The following is a 19,150-nucleotide window of genomic DNA, read 5'->3' on the forward strand; positions in this document are numbered from 1 at the left end:
TGTCATAGGACAGGTTCCCAGGACACTAACTCATTCATTTTCGAAAACTTAAGGGATAGGTCAGGGGGGGTGCAACATTCAGTGCAACCTTGGCTGGAGGGTGGTCGGACAGTATACGCATGCCTATTTGAGAGGAGTCTACTCTGGGATGCACTGGAGAGGAAACAAATATGTAGTTGGTCTGAGAATGCAATTGATGAACATGCAAGAAATCTCTATAATCTTGTGCACTCTCATGATGTCTGGCGCCACACGTCGATTAGTTTCAGATCATCCAAGACCTGAGTCAACGATGGGGGAGTGATTGCCATAAGGGGTGAGATCTGTCCACTTTTGATTCTAATGCCACATTAAAGTCTCTGACGAACACCAGATTGTTGCCAGCAAGGGTTGCCAGATAGAGAAAAAACCAGGAAAAAAATTGAATCTCTATTGTCATTAGGGCCGTAGATTGATGTTATCGACACCGGTTCTCCCCCCAAGGTTCCCCTTATTAGAATCGTTCTTTCATCCCTATCCATACAAGTCCCTATGAGTTGAGCTAAACTAGAAGGGGATCACTGCTCTCAAGAATATCTCAAGACTATTGCAACCCCCTTTGTTTTTGTACAGTGGTGCAGTAGAACTGCTGGGGAAGTACTGAGAGGGGTATCTTTTCATGTTTACTGCCAATAGGTGAGTCTTTTGGAGGAGATCAATGTCTATAACCTTTGTGGAGAGCCAGTAGAAGACTGATTTCCACTTAACTGGAAAACTAAGGCCTGGGAGGTATGATGTGTGGGTATGCTCCCAGGAGATGTAGACATCACATATCGTCATCCTGCACCATAGTGGAAGGACCAATGCAAAGGGCCCTCTCTTGGGCCCTCTCTTGGTACATATCTGTTGTTCTTCCATAAACAATTTGACCTTGGGATAAGAATAACATTACAACCATCATCAAACTGAACATGAATAACATAAAAAAAGATAAGCCGGGTGGCAATCGGTTGATGTTGTCTGCAGAGAAGCCAAATCCTGAATGATTTACTTCTTGCCCCTGTTCTGACCCGGTAGGCTCCTATGGGCAATCTGCGTTGTCTAGTCCTTGTGCCCCCTCCTAATGATATTGTCTGCTAAGCATTCAAAGTGTGTGCAACTATGACACATTGGTTTTGTAGATGTGTGGAAAGCAAGTATTAAGGGAATGGAAATCTTTTCTTCTGAGAGGTGGGGAGTTGGCTTTTATGAGTTTCTCGCCTTTTCTCCTTCTTGTTTGCCAGCATCTCCCATCCAGATGATGCGATCAAGTTGTTTCTCTGTGGCAAGAGGGTTTGCATTCAAGCCGAATATTCCTATAGCCTCTTCAAGCGTGGTGACCATAGCTGGCTTTTTTGATAGCGTAAAAACAGGCATGTAGAGAATCCCCATCGAAAACAGATTTTTAGGTCCTAGAGGTAGTTGGTGTCTATTTTTAGAGATTTATGTTTGGCCAGTGAACTAACATCTTGGAACAAAGCCAGGGATGACCCCCAAAACACTAGGGAGTCCACCTGATTTTCTGCATTTCTTTGAATTTCTCTTTATTCTGTGCCTTTTTCTGTGCCTTTTTCTTTGCCTCATTCTGTGCCATTCAGTGCCTCTGCTTCCCCCACTGCCGTTGCTCGGCCTGGCGCCTTCTGGCACCGGCTCCTAGATGACCACCCCCCACCTCCCTACCACTACTTAATGGCTGCCCCTGTGCAGCTCACGCGCTGCCAGCCCGCTGAAAGCAAGCTGTCTGTGACCATCTGTGCCTGGAACACGCTCAGCACCACAGGCCCTGCCCTGGTCCCCATGCCTTTCACTGCTATGATGACAAGGATGCTCAACCGTCTGCCTCCCAAATGACACGCACAGACCATTCACCTGCCACAACTGCACGTTCTCTTGCCTTTGCACACCGAGCCTACAAACCGAACGGCCCCCAAGAACCCGGGCTCGACCACCTCAGCTACATCCTACTCAAAACAAGCTCCCTCAACAAACACTGTGGAAATCTGGGAACAGCTCGACTCCATTTCCCCCGGCATTGCCTTCTTTATGGAAACCTGGATAAACCCCAACCTTACAACGGACACTTCCACCGCCATCGTCGATGGATACAAAATCATCCACAAAGAGCGAGCCAACCGACCAGGAGAAGGCATTGCCTTTGTACACAAAAACACCATCCGCCTCACAACAAGCTCCAGTGACTACTCACCCAAAATAGAGAACCTCCACTTCCAGAACCAGACCAACCCGAACTCCATCCTCCTCAACATCCTCATCTACAGACCCCCGGAACCTGCCCCTATTTCAGCGAATCCAAAGCAGACTTCATTGCACACCAAACCCTCGCCTCAACAGAATACATCCCCCTTGGTGACCTCAATTTCACCTGGACATACTCGTCAACCCCAACACCTCAGCCCTACTGGATAACCTCACCATTATCAGACTCAAACAACTGGTCACCTCCCCAACACACTCAGCAGGGCACACACTCGACCCCATCTTCTTCGCAAGCAACAACATCTCCGTCAGCCACACCTCCGAACTCCAATGGACTGACCTTCTCTGCATCCCCTTCTTCACCAAACCCACCCAACACCACCATGCCCACTGCTACCTATGTAGAAGCTGGAACAAGGTCTCCAAGACCAACCAGACCACCACCCTCTGCAAGACACTACCGCCAACTTCCTCAGACACCAACACATCAGCATGCAATCTCCACCTATGGATCTCAGACTGCGCCAACACACTGGCCCCCCTCATGAGACCCTCTGGCAAACAATCTACCAAGAAAGCCAGCTAGCTCTCACCAGACCTCCAAGAGTCCAGGAGCACCTGCAGACAACTCAAGAGAAGATGGAGGAGCAGCCAGACCCTAGTAGACTACGTAGCCTTCAAAACTGCCTTCACCATGCACTGCCACCTCATCAGAGCCACAAAGAAAACAGCCATACAGAAACTTATCAATGCCAACCCAAATAACAGCAAAGAACTCTTCACTGTGATCAGAGAATTTGTCACACCCAGCCCGGATGCCACTGACATCCCCCCTTCCCAAGCCCTCTGCAACAACCTCGCTACCTTCTTCCACCTCTTTTCTTTGCGAAAAATGCACCCTGGAGTCCGAAATGGACCACAGGATGTATTTTACGGTAAGAAAATAGCACTAACTGCAACAGAACATGAACAGCAGCAGCCAGCAGCTACTCGTGCTCTGTTCAGTGTCACAAGAGCAATACAACTTTACTGAAATTACTCCAATTACTCAGCCATAATTCAAATTTTACCCATGTCTACTTATTGCCGCACCTAACTATAAATGCACTTGAACCTTTGTTTTAAGTGAATTTCTAATTTTTTATGTGAGATCTTATTATCATACCTAACTATAACTGCACTTCAATCTTGTTTTTTTTCAGTGCATTTCTATGGGGTTTTGACAATACTCCCTCAAAACTCCTACTGAGATCAGCTTTTAACTTTGTGCACCTATCCTCTGCCCTGGCCCTGTGCCAAGCCCCCATGGGTGACCACCCTCAGAAAGCCAACTCTTTGTCTTGCACAGCCTTGGGCTGTGTGTGGCATGGCGTTGGCTGCAGGGTCTGACCTGTGGCTTGGCCCAAAGCCCAACCCTCTGCGAATAACCAACCCCCTAAGGGCAGCCAACCCCCTGCCAGGCATTGACTTCAGAGGTGCATGGCAGGATTTGGATGCATGGTAAGTCGAGGCCCTGTACCAAACAACCTATTGGGGACTGAACCCCATGGTTGGCCAACCCTCCACATACTATCACCCCACATTTTTTATATTATCTTTTTAATGTTTTTCATACTTCTGTAGTACTGTGGGACCCTGGAAACTTCGATTATTGAAACTTGTGAGGTTCTGCAGTACCAGAGGTGATGCTTGCATGGTGAGTGGGTGTGTGAGTGGGTATATGTGTGAGTAAGTGGGTGTGTGGGTGATTTTATGGGTCTCTGAGTGTGTGTTTGAATGTCTGCATGGGTGTGTGAGTGATTTTTTGGGTCTTTGAGTGTTTGTGTGTGAGTGGTTTTATGGAAGAGTGAGTGTTTGTATGGGTATGTAAGTGGGTATGTGAGTGTGTGAGTAAATGTGTAACTGGCTGCATGGGTCTGTGACTCGGTATGTGAGTTGTTTTGGGGGTCTCTGCGTAGCTGCACAGGTATGTGAGTAGCTATGTGAGTGGTTGCATGGGTGTGTATGTGGATGTGTGAGTGGGTGTGTGCACCTCTGTGGGCTGGTAGGTGGGTGTGTGAGTGGTTGTATACATCTTTGAGTGGGTGTGTGAGTGGCTGTATGGGTGTGCGAGTGGAGCAGTTGTGTGGGGGTATATGAGAGTATGTAACTGGCTGTGTGGGTCTGTGAGTGGGTGTGTGCATGATTTTGTTGGTCTCTGAATAGGTGTGTGAGTAGCTGTACAGGTGTGTGAGTGGGTATGTAAAGGGTTTCATGGATGTGTACAAGTGTGTTTGAGTGGGTGTGTGAGTTTCTGTGTGGGTCTGTGAGTGTGTGAGTTGCTTTCTGGGTCTCTGAATAGGTGTGTGAGTTACTGTATGGGTGTGTGACTGGCTATTTTAGTGGTTTTTGGGGTGTCTGAGTGGGTGTGTGACTGGCTGTGTGGATATGTGTGTGGGTGTATGAGTGGTTCTCTAGGTGTGTAAGTCAGTGTGAGTGAGTATGTGAGTGGGTCTCTAAGTGGGTACATATTTGGCTGTACAGGTGTGTGAGTGGGTATGTGAGTGTTTGTATGGGTATGTACATAGGTGTGTGTGCCTCTGTGGGGTATGTGTGCCTCCATGGCCTGGTGGGTGGGTCTGTGAGTGGTTCTCTACTTCCCTGAGGGGGTGTGTGAGTGACTGTATTGGTGTGTGAATGGTGTTCTGGGTCTCTGAGTGGCTGTGTGAGTGGCTGTATGTGTGAGTGGGTGTGTGAGTGTTTGTGTGGGTGCGTAAGTGTGTGAGTGGGTATGTGAGAGAATGACTGGCTATGTGGGTTGATGAGTAGGTATGTGAGTGATTTTGTGGGTCTCTGGGTGTGTGAGTGGCTGTACAGGTGTGTGAGTGGATGTGTAAGTGGATGTGTGGATGTGTATGTGTATGTTTGAGTGGGTGAGTGACTTTCTGTGTGGGTCTGTGAGTGAGATGTATTTTGGGTCTCTGAGTAGGTATGTGAGTTGCTGTATGGGTGTGTGAGTGGGTGTATTAGTGTTGTTCTAGGTCTCTAAGTTGGTGTGTGAGTGGCTGTATGGATATGTGAGCAGGAGCGGCCCGTGGAGGGAGTTCGGTGGGGCAGTGAGGCGGGGCGGGGAAGGGGCAGGGTGGGGAAATGTAAACACAGGAATATGGATGAACAGAGGTAAGTACACATTTAAATAAATAAAACGAATTTTGTTGCGCGCGCTGCATTGCATTTTAAAACTGCACACTCAGGCTATGAGGACAGGCCCGAAGACATGCTTTGCATTGTCACTATTGTGAAGGCACAATCGGTGCTGCAGGTCAATATTGCTATTTAACTTACAGGCCCAGAGTACCTGGGTACCATATACTAGGGACTTATAGGTAAGTTAAATGTTTCAATTAGCATTTGTAACCGATTCGTTAAGTTTTTAGAGATTATACCACAGGCACTTGAGCTTGGTTAGCAGGGACCTAGTGTACAGGGTCTAAAAACCAACATCATCAGTTAAGAAATATGAGAGTGATCATGCAAAAGAGGCATTTTCTTACACTGCACATCTGAAATATGGTGCACACCATGGCATTTTTTCATGTGTATTTGGTTTTACATATATATTTAATTAAAACTGGGATGCATGGGATTACATTTGTGCAGCATGGTATAAAGACACTCATACGTAAATTCATTGTTACGTTATACAGGAAAAAGTATTTTTCTCATGTTGCTTTGCAGTTCTGTGGTACTAAATTGGAATTTAACCTTTTCACTTTAGTGATAAATGTGTCAATGTGCATTTGTTAGTACAGTTGCCATGTGTGTGTATGTGTATGTGTGTGTGTGTTTATTTGTTGTTCTACCTTAAACCATACACACACACCTATATAAAGATAGATGCACACATATATCTGAAACGTTTAAGTATATTAATATATTTTTAAATTATTTATTAGCCCCTTAGCTGTTGACTTTTCCACCCCCTAGTGTAAGCCATGTTTTGATGTTTTGGATGTTTCACGCTTAAAGGAGTATAAAGGTACCTAGGGTTTGTGGATTTCCTTGAAGCAACTGAGAAGAAAAAAGCCTACATTTTGGTATATTTTGAGTTTTCTGAGAAAATGGGAAAAGGTTTTGTGCAAGAAAGTATATGTTTTTTTGTTCTTCAAATAATACCATCAATTAAATGTTTGCAGTGCTGGGATCACTGTCTTACCAGCTTTGAGGAACAAGCATAGTTAAGCCAATTTTTACATCGTTTTTAGGTCTCGCGTCTAGCGGTGCAGTGCGCAGCCTTGCTCGCGCAGCGAGAGACTTTTTGTAGGGGGTTTGGAAATGGACCTAGGAATCGCACACGCTCGTGCATGTGCTTTTCCTTTTGGCCCACGCTATTGGCCTTTGTGCGCATCTTTTTATGAAAGACAGCACGCAATTGGCCAAAGGCGGGTGCATTGCTCCGCCCATAGCCCATTGGTGTCTATTATGTGCATTGCTGACATGTGTTTTCAATTATCGTGCCCAGACACGGGCGCGATAATTGAAAACACATGTCTCGCTGTGGTGCGTGAACCACTCGTTTGTTTTTCAATAGCGATCGCTTTCGCGATCACTTTCACTGCTGCTTGTTTTTTTTTTACTTTGGTAGCCTGCATGATATTTTCATAAAGCGTGGCTCACCTGACTTGTTTTTATTTCCAATGGCAGCCACGCATGATATTTAAAAAATGCGTGGCTCACCCTACTTGCATCTTTGCTGACACTTTAACCCAGCAGCAGTAGAAGAGTGAGGTAGAAGCGCAAGGCGGTGACAGTGACAGTTGTTGCGCGAGGGTACCAAGGTTGCAGAGGCACACGGAGGATGCAACAGGCGGCTCTGGACGCCAGCTCTTCTCAAAGTCATCCGTGTAGGGCAGGTGCTGCTCCTGGGAAGCTTCAGGCTGCTCACACCGTGAGTGCCACTCGCTCTGTTTTTTTTTTACTGTACCAGCACAGGCCGACAGGACGCTTCAAACCTCCCATTAGAAACCAGTGAACTGCAGGGTCTTCTGATCCTTCACAGCTGTGCTTTAGGTAATAGGAAAGACATCTACATAGTTTGCATGAAGAGGGCTCTGTGACAACCGCAACCTTCTCCTAAAAATCCTGGTCACTCTGCTCCACCGTTTGCTCAGCTGTCATCTTGGCCCTCCTCCCCCTGACCCTGCTTTAATCAATCACACAATTGTGTAGTGCCCGCTGTCTTATGTGAGTTTGGTGCTCATACAAAATATGTGATGCAATGGAAAAAGTGTACATGTTGCGTCACTGCAGACTCCTACTATCTAATTTACATTGTTATTGTTGTCAGGCTCCATGAGACTGCATGTTCTAGCAAGCCGTCCCCCTTCCTCCCCCGTCCTTACTTGCACCCGCCTCCCACACCACTTCCACATCGAGGCTGCTTCCACCCGCCTGCTGCCCCTGTCAGAGCACCTCAAATGCTTGCGCTCACAGGGGTGAGACAAGAGACACAAGAGTGTGTGTGTGTGTATGTGTGCGTCCATGCCTGCATGCATGTGTGTCTGAGTGTGCACATATGTGGAAGTATGTAGTAGTGCCTGTGTGTGTGTGCGTTTGTATATGTGCATGTGTATGTATGTAAATGTATCTTCTCTTGGTAATGCTGTATAAGTATGTGCATGCTTGCGTATGTTTATGTCTATGTGTGCTTGTGTCTGTGTTTGTATGTACTTGTGCCTGCAAGAGTATGTGTGCATGAGTGTGTGTGTGTGTCTGTGTGTGTGTGTGTGTGTGTGTGTGTATGCTTGTGGGATCGAATCTATCTGTGTATATGGCTGCAGGTGGCTGTGTTTCCGAATGTGTGCATGTTTGTGTGTGCGTTTGTGTATGCATGTTTCTTTGTATCTGTGCCTAGACGTCTGTGTGTGTCTATATGTGCATCTATGTTTATTTTAAGGTTTTTTTATTGCACATAAAAGGCCCAGTGGGTGGGTGAGTGCCTTTTAATAAGAATGATATCTGTGACAGTAACTAATGGCTGGGGAAAAGATTAACCTATTTAGTAACAGTTTAGTACTTGTATTCAACAATCAGCAACGGTACGGTGACAGATGAAACTTTGGAGAGAACATGCCATTGCCCAGCACCACGTCATGCTTTTTTTTTTTGCTATCGTTTGAGCTACTGCAGTAGGTTGTTATATGTCGTGTCCTGTTTGTGAAATACATAGTCCTGTTTAAAATGTTGTGGCTTCAGGAGAATATAATTCCATTGTTGTTACTTTTTTTTCCAGCCAGCATATTACTCTTGTCTTCCCTCCCTCCTAACCTATTTCCCATTTTCTGATTCTCTACTGCCGCAAGGTCATACGAATGGCCATAGTGCTATCTAAATATCATCACCCCTCTGCACACAAAATCAAAAGTAAAAATATTGTCATTTTCAACACCAACAGCTCTAGCTTTCGCAAATGCGAGACTTATTGCATTGCAAATGCTTGTTGTATTTTACCAAGCATTAGTCAATTTTTCCTCTTTTGTGGTTTACTACTCGCAGCTTGTGGTGGAAACAGGTGTGAAGCCCATGGGCAAACCCAGACAGCTGTTCATTTATGTAAAACAGATAACATTTTAAATTTAGCAATAGATGAGTTTTGTACACAGTTTGCCTGAAAACAAAGACATTGAAATAAAAAATGGGAAAAAATAAAATTAGCTGACAATGTTTTTATCTTGCATTTTTTGCGTCAGTGTCCAATTTACAAAAACAACATATTGTTGTGTCTGTACGATCCTTTTGGTCACAGGGATATAGTGTTTGTTGATTGTCCCAAAACATGTGACACCCAGAGATAACAACTGAGCTGCAGCTTACAAATCTAAGATCTATGCTTTGTGGAAAACCCTGGTCTTTCTACCCATGGGTGGAGGATGTGGGGATTGAAGGAAAGACTGTGGGCAAACACCCCAATCTGGCCGCTTGCAGGGTCAGAAAGACTGTATTGGCCCTTGTGGGTGGGAGACACAATGAGAGCCCTTGCAGAAGACGCCACTTCCCAACCCCTGAAAAAAACACAAAATACTTGCTGTCTAGTGGGCTTCCTAGGATTGTTTTTAAATCTCGTAAAAATACCTTACTCTCAGCTTCAAAAAGTAAGAAGTAAAATACTTCAACTTCAATGTCTTATATGGATTCAGTGTACTGATGACTGAGAACTGGGCCAGTTATGCACCAATAAGAGTAAGTACCAGCTATGCAAGCAGCTTCACTGCTCTACTCTGGATTATTCTGATGTGCCTACTGCCTACAAGAAAAGCAGGGGTGGAAGGGAGGCTGATGAAGCTGCATGATTCAAAAGATACTTTAGAGAGACTGAGTGATTCAATTCAACTCATATCATTATAGGCCTGATGGAAAAACTTTGTCTATCCAAGACCCTTCATAGAAAGCATGCCCCAAATACATATCTGACAAGCTCCTTCACTACTAACCTTCTTCTTCCCTACCTCTTGCTACTTTGTTTGCAGGACTCGTGGATGGTTGAATCTTTCCCTTCTTATGCCCTAAATGCTGGAATCTATTTCTGTATGCTCTGCATACTTCAAGTCAAAGTTTTCAGAATGTTTGAAAATTAATCTTTGTGGGGAAAAAACTTATTTTGCTACTTCAGATTTTGGTATAGCGAAGCTAACCTAATCTTAAAGGTCCCGGACACCCACTTGAGTTACCAATTATGCTCTACGATAGGATAATTTCAAATCACCATTATCATCATTATCTTTATAAATAAAACTTACATTGTCTTGTGCTTTTCATCAAATTGAAAAGTTAATAAAGTATTTTTATTATTGTATGTTGAAAACCGTAATACAAAGAAGCAAAAGATAAAACAAACATACTAACTTACCAAACTAATTTAACAGTTATACAAGTTCATATCTTCATTGCCACTTGAGGCTCCTGCAAACAGTACAAAGCTTTACTCTATCCCTTTTCAAATAACTCACCCGCTGCTACTTCGCCGTAGAACATTTCTCTTAATTCTCATCATTTTTCTCAACAATCTTTTCAATACTATTTATGCGGGTGGGGTACCTGAAGTTCTCCAAGACTTCAGAAATGGAGCAAGAATGACAAGTAACAACATAAAACCGACAGATTTTCCTCTCATAGACTTTGACAAACCTGCATCTTGCAAACCTATCAGTGCAATCTGATGACCAGGAGGGATTTTTGGTCCAATCAGGATAAACAATGGCCTTCCACAAACAAACCACCCTGGACTGCAACAAAATATGATGCCCCAATCAGCTGTCACTGAAAAGCACCATCGCCGCGTGCAGGCTTCTCAGATTTTTGGAATATAATGCAAATGTTGCACACTGGGGTTTTAGAGCATTATTCAATCTTCAAACTACTGCTTAACCATCTCAAAAAGAAGACTGGGATGGAAATAACTTACTTTGCTCCAATAATCTTCTAATTGCGTCAAGGTAGATGACAGAAACATAATTAACTGAAGATATATTAAAGAAACTAAATTGGCAGCCGGGTTGCAGAGCAGTAGTTGTGCCTGGTCAGTCATATTTTCTTATATTCTGATTCCAAGAAACCCTTGAAGTTCGTTTAAAAAGATCCCTGCTAGCTTGAGACCAAATATAAGCTGCATATTTAACAAGGATTTGAACTCCCAAAACTCAAAACACTGGCGTAAGTAATCCTTTACCCACAACGCTGAATGCCAGAAGCCAAAAATCTGAGGAGGACGATGCATTACTGCACAGTAAGTAAACTCATGGAATTGTTGTTTTTTTAACCTTAGAAATATTAGATTCCATTTCCCTTGTTTCTAATTTGAGATTCTAGAATTTGTAAGAGTACATTCCATTCAAAGGGTGTAAGTCCATCATCTGCTATGTAACCGGGAAGCAATGTACCAACTTCCAAAATCTTGTCTTGAAAGATTCAGGGTGATTCGTCAAGCGGGGGCTGAGAAAAAAGGGGGGACTCAAAACACGTTTTCCCCATGTTAATTTCCATAGGAACTTTAGACAAAGCTACAGCCTGAACTGCTGAATGAAATTACACCAAATTAGGCAAAAAGGTAGGTCTTGGTTCAGAAAGAGCCTTTTTTTTAAATGGTGTAAATCTGTTCAGTAGTTCCTGAGAAATTAGAAAACGAAAAGTTTTGATATCTGAGCACCGAGGAGGGTTTGCAAACCCTCCCGGGCACGAGCTTCACTCTGATTGACTGCCAACACTCAAAACCAGGAAGTGTTGGCAACCATCTTGTGACTCGGTAACCGAGTCACAAGAAATGTGTAGGAGACTAGGATCTGCTGCTTATGGTTACCCCCACTTTTTGCTGCCTGGACAATAGGTTTCCTGTCACAGGGAAGTGTCACTACCTCCCAGACAGGCTTTAGTGTATTGGGGCTGGGTGGGTGTACTCTGAGAGTGCTTTGAAGTCCTGCTCTGGGGGCACATTTGGTGTCCCTGTGCATAGTCCAGCTCAAACCAGTTGCAGGGGCTACCAGCCCCTGCCCTGGCACGAAACTGGACAAATGAAATGGGTATAACCACCCTTCTTTCCAAACCCTCCCATAGGTGGGTTCCCTGAGTTAGTCCAACCCCTTCTTTGGGTATAAAGAAGGAACCTATGTAACCAGAACTGTAGATATCCACGGATGAAACTCTGAAAATGAATCCTGGAACTTCGACGATCTGTTCAACGCCAGATGACTGAAGAATCTCCCTTCGAGTAAAGGAGTTACTCCCCTGATTAGCAGGCACCAAAGACACATCTGTCCGGTCTGCATCTTCAAAGCTCCCGCCGGACGCTGAAGACTTTGCAACACCAGAGGTGGTTTTCCAGACTTCCCAGAGGCCGATCCGAGTCCACAGCAAAGCTGAGACCCGTAACCCTTGTGGGTACCGTGGAACCGGAACTCCTGGACACTGTGCACATTTGCAAGTGCATCAGCTTCTTGATGCTCCCTGAGGCTGTGCATTGGGTTACTTGTATCCCAGACCCCTAGCAGAGAATCCACAGAAGATTGTTGGCCTAGTCACTCCGAGTGACCCGTGGGCCGCCATTTTGTGATTCCTCTCAAGGTCCCTTTCGATCCCTGGTATATCAACTGGTGGGTCCCTGTGAAGGTAACTTTGACTTTCTTAGGGATTCCCTGGTTGCTCCAGACGTGTCCTCACTCCTCCTTGCTGGTGGAGTCCCTCGCACATTGCTGGTATGCACCAAAGCATCTTTCTCCTTCCTGCGTGGGTTGCTGTTGCCAAGGTTTGTTGTGTCCAATCCAGGCACTGATGCTGCAGCACTCGACATCCTTTGTGGGACAGCTCAAATCCAGATCCTGGTCATCCTCGACGCATCCTGGTCCTCGTGGCTGAAGAGTCAAGCTTCCCCTCATCTCACCTGAAGCGCCCGACATCGGTGGGCATTCGACTATCGTTCCCCTGGTCACTGGCAAGTCACCCACACTCTGTCCCCTCTGCTTTCAGCTTACTTACATCTTCGATCCAGGCTTGGACCTTCTCGGACACTTCGCATCTTCCCGCCAGCAGCACTTTTCACTCGCGGCCATTGAAAATGACGATGCGACCCGACACCATTTGACATCTATGCACCCGGCTTCTCTGGTTGAGGTAACTCGAGTACTCTGGTGCTCCCATGGGTGTTGACCCTAAAACTGTCTACGTCCAAGAGGGTTTGGCCCTAGTCCATCTCTAAGTATCCTTTATCTTTAAAAATCTAACCGCGACTTTCCCCAAGGAAACTAACGGGAGCTCGCAGCTGTGTTCTCACACTGCACACAGCCCCAGTGGGTCCCCTGTGCCACTACCTTGGGTGGTTCCTTGGGGTCCCAGCGATTCTACAGGCTCTAGGCCTTGTGTCTAGTTAAGTTGTGGTTCTTATACCACTATTTTAGTATATGGTTTGGCTTGCCCCTAGGGCCTAACGTGTATTGTGCTACTTTACTGTAATATTTTGAAGTGTAACTTATGTGCTTTTGCCTCTAGCCTCATAAAGAGACTAGAGGGGCGTGTTTAGTAATAAATGCATATATTTTATATATATACCTGGTGTGGTCTCCTTTCATTTAGCCACTCAAGAGATTATAGACTGGTAAAACAAGCTGCTTCACATTCCTTCAAGACTTAACCTGAAGGCTGCTCTCCATAGCTACCACTAGGATAGCGTTCAATAAAGGTTGTCTTTCTCCTATCATCAATAAGGGGTTGTTTGGACTGGTGCAAGGTGCCCACTAGTGGACAGCATATATCAGGCCAACTTCTCACATTGGTGTGCAGCGTGTGGGAATCCAGCTTGCTATTGTTTTACCAGATAATCTCAATTTAGTGACTAACTGAAAATCACTAGAGGTACCTATGGTACATATAATACAAGCTTTAGAATACAGTAAGTTCTACTGAACTTAGAGTTGTGTGTCAAGGGCTTAGCACACCTTTCCTACAACTCAAGAGAGTTTAGTAGGCCACACTAGAGTAGGTAGTGCATAATCCACACCTCACTAGTAATGTCTTCAAGGCCAGGAACCAGTGGGTCCCTGCCAGAAGCCAGTGGGCTTCTTGCCTCCAAGTAGAGTTGGGAGTGTGCCTAGAAGGCCCAGATCTCTTTCTCATGAGTCTAACCATTCTGACACCTCCATGGGGACCTCTGTCTCCTCTCATAGGAGGGAAACCTCTCAGGAGAGGAAAGACAGACAGCTCAAGTATGAGGAAGCTCAGCTTAGAATCAGAAGAGCAAAGATCCTAGAAAGGGAGTCCCTAGAGCTTCATAGAGCTAGAATAAAGATGGGATTAGAGTCCCTTGGTGGCAGCAACTTCCCTATTGTTAGGGTAAGGTCTCATGACCATAGAAAACTAAACAAGATTGTCCCTCCCTACCAGAGTGGGGATGACATCCACAAATGGATTACTGCACTGGAAATGGCCTGTAAAGTTCAGAGGGTCCCCCAGGAGCAGTGGGTAGCAATATTGTGGCTCTCCTTTGCAGACAAAGGCAGAGATAAGCTCCTCACTGTTAGAGAGGAGGATGCTGATGATTACTCCAGTCTGAAAATTGCATTTGATTGATGGGTTTGGCCTAACCACTGAACAATATAGGTTAAAGTTCAGGGATATTCAAAAGGCACAAAATCAAGACTGGGTGGACTTTGTAGATTGTGCTACTAAGGCTCTGGAGGGCTGGTTACTTGGCAGCAAGGCGTATGACTTTCAAAGATTGTACAACTTAATTATGAGGGAGAAGATCCTTAATAATTATCAAAATCAGCTGTTGCATCAGTACCTGTGGACTCTGATCTGAGCTCTTCCCAAGAATTAGGATAGAAGGACAGACATGTGGGTCAGAACCAGGGTGAGGTAGAAGGTTCAGAACCAAGGTAGTGAACAGAAGAATCAAGATTCTAAGAACTCTGACAACGGTGGGGAGAAGGGTAAAGACCAGAAGTCTTTACAAGGTCCCCAAAAATCTTCTTCGGGGGGGAATCCCAATCTAACAAAGGAAAAGGCCAAAAGAAACCATGGTGCAAGATATGTAAACAGACAACTCACTGGACTAGTGATTGCACCAAGTCCAAAGACTCAACTCCAGCCAACATTGCACCTAAGGCAACTGTTCCCCCTAGTGCAGTTACAATTGGTGGAGAATAAGGGTGTAGTAGTGTTGGACTGGGCCCTTTTTGCAGGGTCATCCCTGAACTTTTTGCCTTCCTCCTCTATTTTGTCTGACCTGTTTTTGTTGGTTTTATGACTCTGGGCACTTTAGCACTGCTGATCAGTGCTAAAGTGCATATGCTCTCTTGTGTAAATTGATGTATTAATTAGTGACTCCATGATTGGGTTATTTGAATTACTTGTCAGACCCTAGTACAGTGCACCATGTGTGCCCAGGGCTTGTTAATCAAATGCTGCTGGTGGGCTTGCAGCACTGGTTGTGCCACCCACAAGAAGCAGCTTTAAAGTGTGTCTCAGGCCTGCCACTGCAGAGCCTGTGTGCAGTCTCTGACTGCCATGTTGACTGGCCAAGTGCACCCACTTGCCAGTCCCTAAACCTTCCCTTTTCTTCATATCAGACACCCCTATGGTAGGCCCAAGGGCAGGGTACATTGTAAGTATAAGGTAGGACATGCCCTGATGTGTGTGGCATGTCCTAATAGTGAATCACAACCATTTTCGTGTTTCACTGTTGCAAGGCTACCTGTTCCCCTTAGGTCAGAATGGGCAGTTTGATTATTACATCTTATAATCCTAACTGACTCAGGGAACATGGTAGAAATTCAAGTTTAGTATGCCTGAACTCAGAATGATAAAATACATATTTTAGTGAAGTTAGTTTTAACATTCTGGTGCCGATTACGATCCTGTAAAAAATTTCCCCGTACGACTCGTATCCGGTCTTTTTACCGTACGAATCGTACAAGTGCCGTACAAACTGCCAATTACGATTCGCATGGGAAAAAGACCATACGAATCGCATTGGGAATTATTCCCCACACGTCCTCGGGTCGGAAAATGTGTCCGACACGTCCTCGGACGATTTACCGTACAAATGTGAAAAGTGAAGTCCGACCGCGGAATCACGATCCATCCCGTGCGTCCGATGTTACAACCGTATGGAAAAAACACCGTCCGCACCGAACTCCCATAGCAACCATGGAGAATTGTGCCCGCATACGTGCCCAACACTCCCCCCAGCCCCCGTACGTTCGAGTCGTACCCCCCGTGTATGTACACCCCCACCCGTGTATGTACACCCGTGTACGTGTCGTACCCCCGTGTATGTACGCCCGTGTACGTGTCGTACCCCCCATGTACGTTCGTGTCGTACCCCCCGGTATTTACACCCGTGTACGTTTGTGTCGTACCCCCGTGTATGTACACCCGTGTACATGTCGTACCCCCGTGTATGTACACCCGTGTACGTGTCGCACACCCCCGTGTGTACGTTCGTGTCGTACCCCCCGGTATTTACACCCGTGTACGTTCATGTCATACCCCCCTGTATGTACACCCGTGTATGTGTCGTACCCTCCTGTGTATGTACACGCGTGTACGTGTCATACCCCCCCGTGTACGTTCGTGTCGTACCCCCCCAGTATGTACACCCGTGTACGTTCGAGTCGTACCCCCACCCGTGTATGTACACCCGTGTACGTGTCATACCCCCCCGTGTATGTACACCCGTGTAAGTGTTGTACCCCCGTGTATGTACACCCGTGTACGTTCGAGTCATACCCCCCGTGTATGTACACCCGTGTACGTTTGAGTCGTACCCCCCGTGTATGTACACCCGTGTACGTTCGAGTCGTACCCCCACCCGTGTATGTACACCCGTGTATGTTAGAGTCGTACCCCCCCGTGTATGCACACCCGTGTACGTGTCGTACCCCCGGTGTATGCACACCCGTGTACGTTAGAGTCGTACCCCCACCCGTGTATGTACACCCGTGTACGTTAGAGTCGTACCCCCCGTGTATGTACACCCATGTACGTGTCGTACCCCCCGTGTATGTACACCCGTGTACGTTAGAGTCGTACCCCCACCCGTGTATGTACACCCGTGTATGTTAGAGTCGTACCCCCCGTGTATGTACACCCGTGTACATTCGAGTCGTACCCTCCCGTGTATGTACACCCGTGTACGTGTCGTACCCCCGTGTACGTTCGTGTCGTACCCCCCTGTATGTACACCCGTGTACGTGTCGTACACCCCCCCTGTCTGTACACCCGTGTACGTGTCGTACCCCCCGGGTATGTACACCCGTGTATGTTAGAGTTGTACCCCCCCTGTCTGTACACCCATGTACGTGTCGTACCCCCTGTGTATGTACACCCGTGTACGTTCGAGTCGTACCCCCACCCGTGTATGTACACCCGTGTACGTGTGGTACCCCCCGTGTATGTACACCTGTGTACGTTCGAGTCGTACCCCCATCCGTGTATGTACACCCGTGTACGTGTCGTACCCCCCTGTACGTTCGTGTCGTACCCCCCTGTATGTACACCCGTGTACGTTAGAGTCGTACCCCCATCCGCGTATGCATGGAGCGTACCCCCACCCCAACATTCTAAGTACGGAGCGCACCCCAGGCCCCAACATCACCACCTTCACACAACATCGCGCATGTACGAGTCGTACCAAGCCACACACAAGGACAGCACTGTACAACAAAATGGCCCATGTACACACCGTACACACGCTAAAAACGCACGTACACAACCAGGACAAACCAAAACTACACAAGAATACACCATTCGAATGGCACAAAGCCACAAAACATGTCCAACAACCACTAAAACAACACATTCACTGACCTGCAACTGCCAAAAACCAAAACAGAGGCCCAAAACACAACCACTCCTTATAACACACCCATCCAAAGTTCAAACACAGCCACACCCACCAATGGACCAATAAAAAGGGCCCACACACACAAACCATGAGCCTATGCAACAGACCCCACAGACAACCTACAGCACCATACTAGAACCTTTACTACACCTTACACTTGCACACCTTCACACACACACCTTCACAAACACCCCCTCATCACATTCACACACACACCTGGACAACCACACCCACACACCCACAACCATCCACACACACCCCCCCACCATCCACACCCACACCCCTCACCATGCCCACTAACAAGAATCCAAAGTTCACTAACTGAGAGTTGGAGGTCCTTGTCGATGAAATCCTCAGAGTTGAGCCACACCTCTTTGGAACATTGGTCAGACAGACCAGCATTTCAGAAAAAACAGCCATGTGGCAGACGATCGTCGATGCTGTGAATGCTGTTGCGGCAGTGCTTAATTTGTGCCGGTGCTTTCCGGTGCTCAGCACCGGCACTTAAATCACAGGGCCGGGTCTATGCGGTCTTTCTCCTCCTGCAGAGCACCCGGTAATTATTAATAATGAATTCCTGTTCATTCCTCTGTTGCTGCCTGGTATGTCCTCTTCGTGAGGCCCACCCCGGTCCAGGCATGGTAAAAGATCAACAACATGACGTTCATCACGTTAGTGATGTCACGTCAGCAGATCGTGGCTGCCTCCCACAAAGAACATGCTTTCATTTCCGTTGGGGAACTGCCGAGGGCGGGCTTTTGGCTGAACGCAAGGCAGGCTGGAATTGTGTAGTACTGCAGGTCAAATGTTTTACAATAACGTAAAACTTCCAGTAGAAGTGAATTTAAACGAGCGCCCACGATAAAAGCAGCAGGTATGTGTTTCATAGATTCTATTTACTTGCTTCATAAGTAGAGAGGTAACGTGGTGCAGTCGCTATTGGGCTTCTCAGAATCCTGTGAATTAATTGTTGTTTTGTGAAACCGGGCGTGAAGTGCCTTATGTTACATGCATTCCCGATATTTTTCCCTGACACCCTCATTGCGATTTAGTTGGACCGCTTATTTCCTGCTTAATGTAATCTATTAGTTTGGGCCATTTCACGTAGTTTAGCAGTATCATGTTTCTAGAATGGCTTTCGTTTGCTTTTTTTACACGTGCTTTCAATCGCTCCTTGTAAGAGAAAGTAGTTTTATAGTGTCAGTTATGAATACCTTCGTACACATGGACGCGTACTTGGTGCAACTCACGGTTGCCTCAGAGTGTTTGGCATTTGTGTCAGTCAACCATGGTTGTAAAGAGTCACACGTGAGGGCCGGGGAAGGGAGAGTATTATCTCATTATTTTGTCATTTTTTAACGTTGACACTGTCTGGGAAAAGGTTTCACCTCCGCACCAGTTTGGCACCCACATACAGCAAATGACCGGAAAAGTGTGACAAATCAGCCTTAGTGAAGTGCCTTCCAAAATAACTTGACTAAAATCATTGTTGGCGCTTGTTGCGAAGAAACTTGGGTGCACGATTTGTCGACCATCCTGAATCGC

Source organism: Triturus cristatus, chromosome 3_1, assembly GCF_964204655.1.
Source record: "Triturus cristatus chromosome 3_1, aTriCri1.1, whole genome shotgun sequence".
In the NCBI taxonomy this organism is placed as follows: Eukaryota; Metazoa; Chordata; class Amphibia; order Caudata; family Salamandridae; genus Triturus; species Triturus cristatus.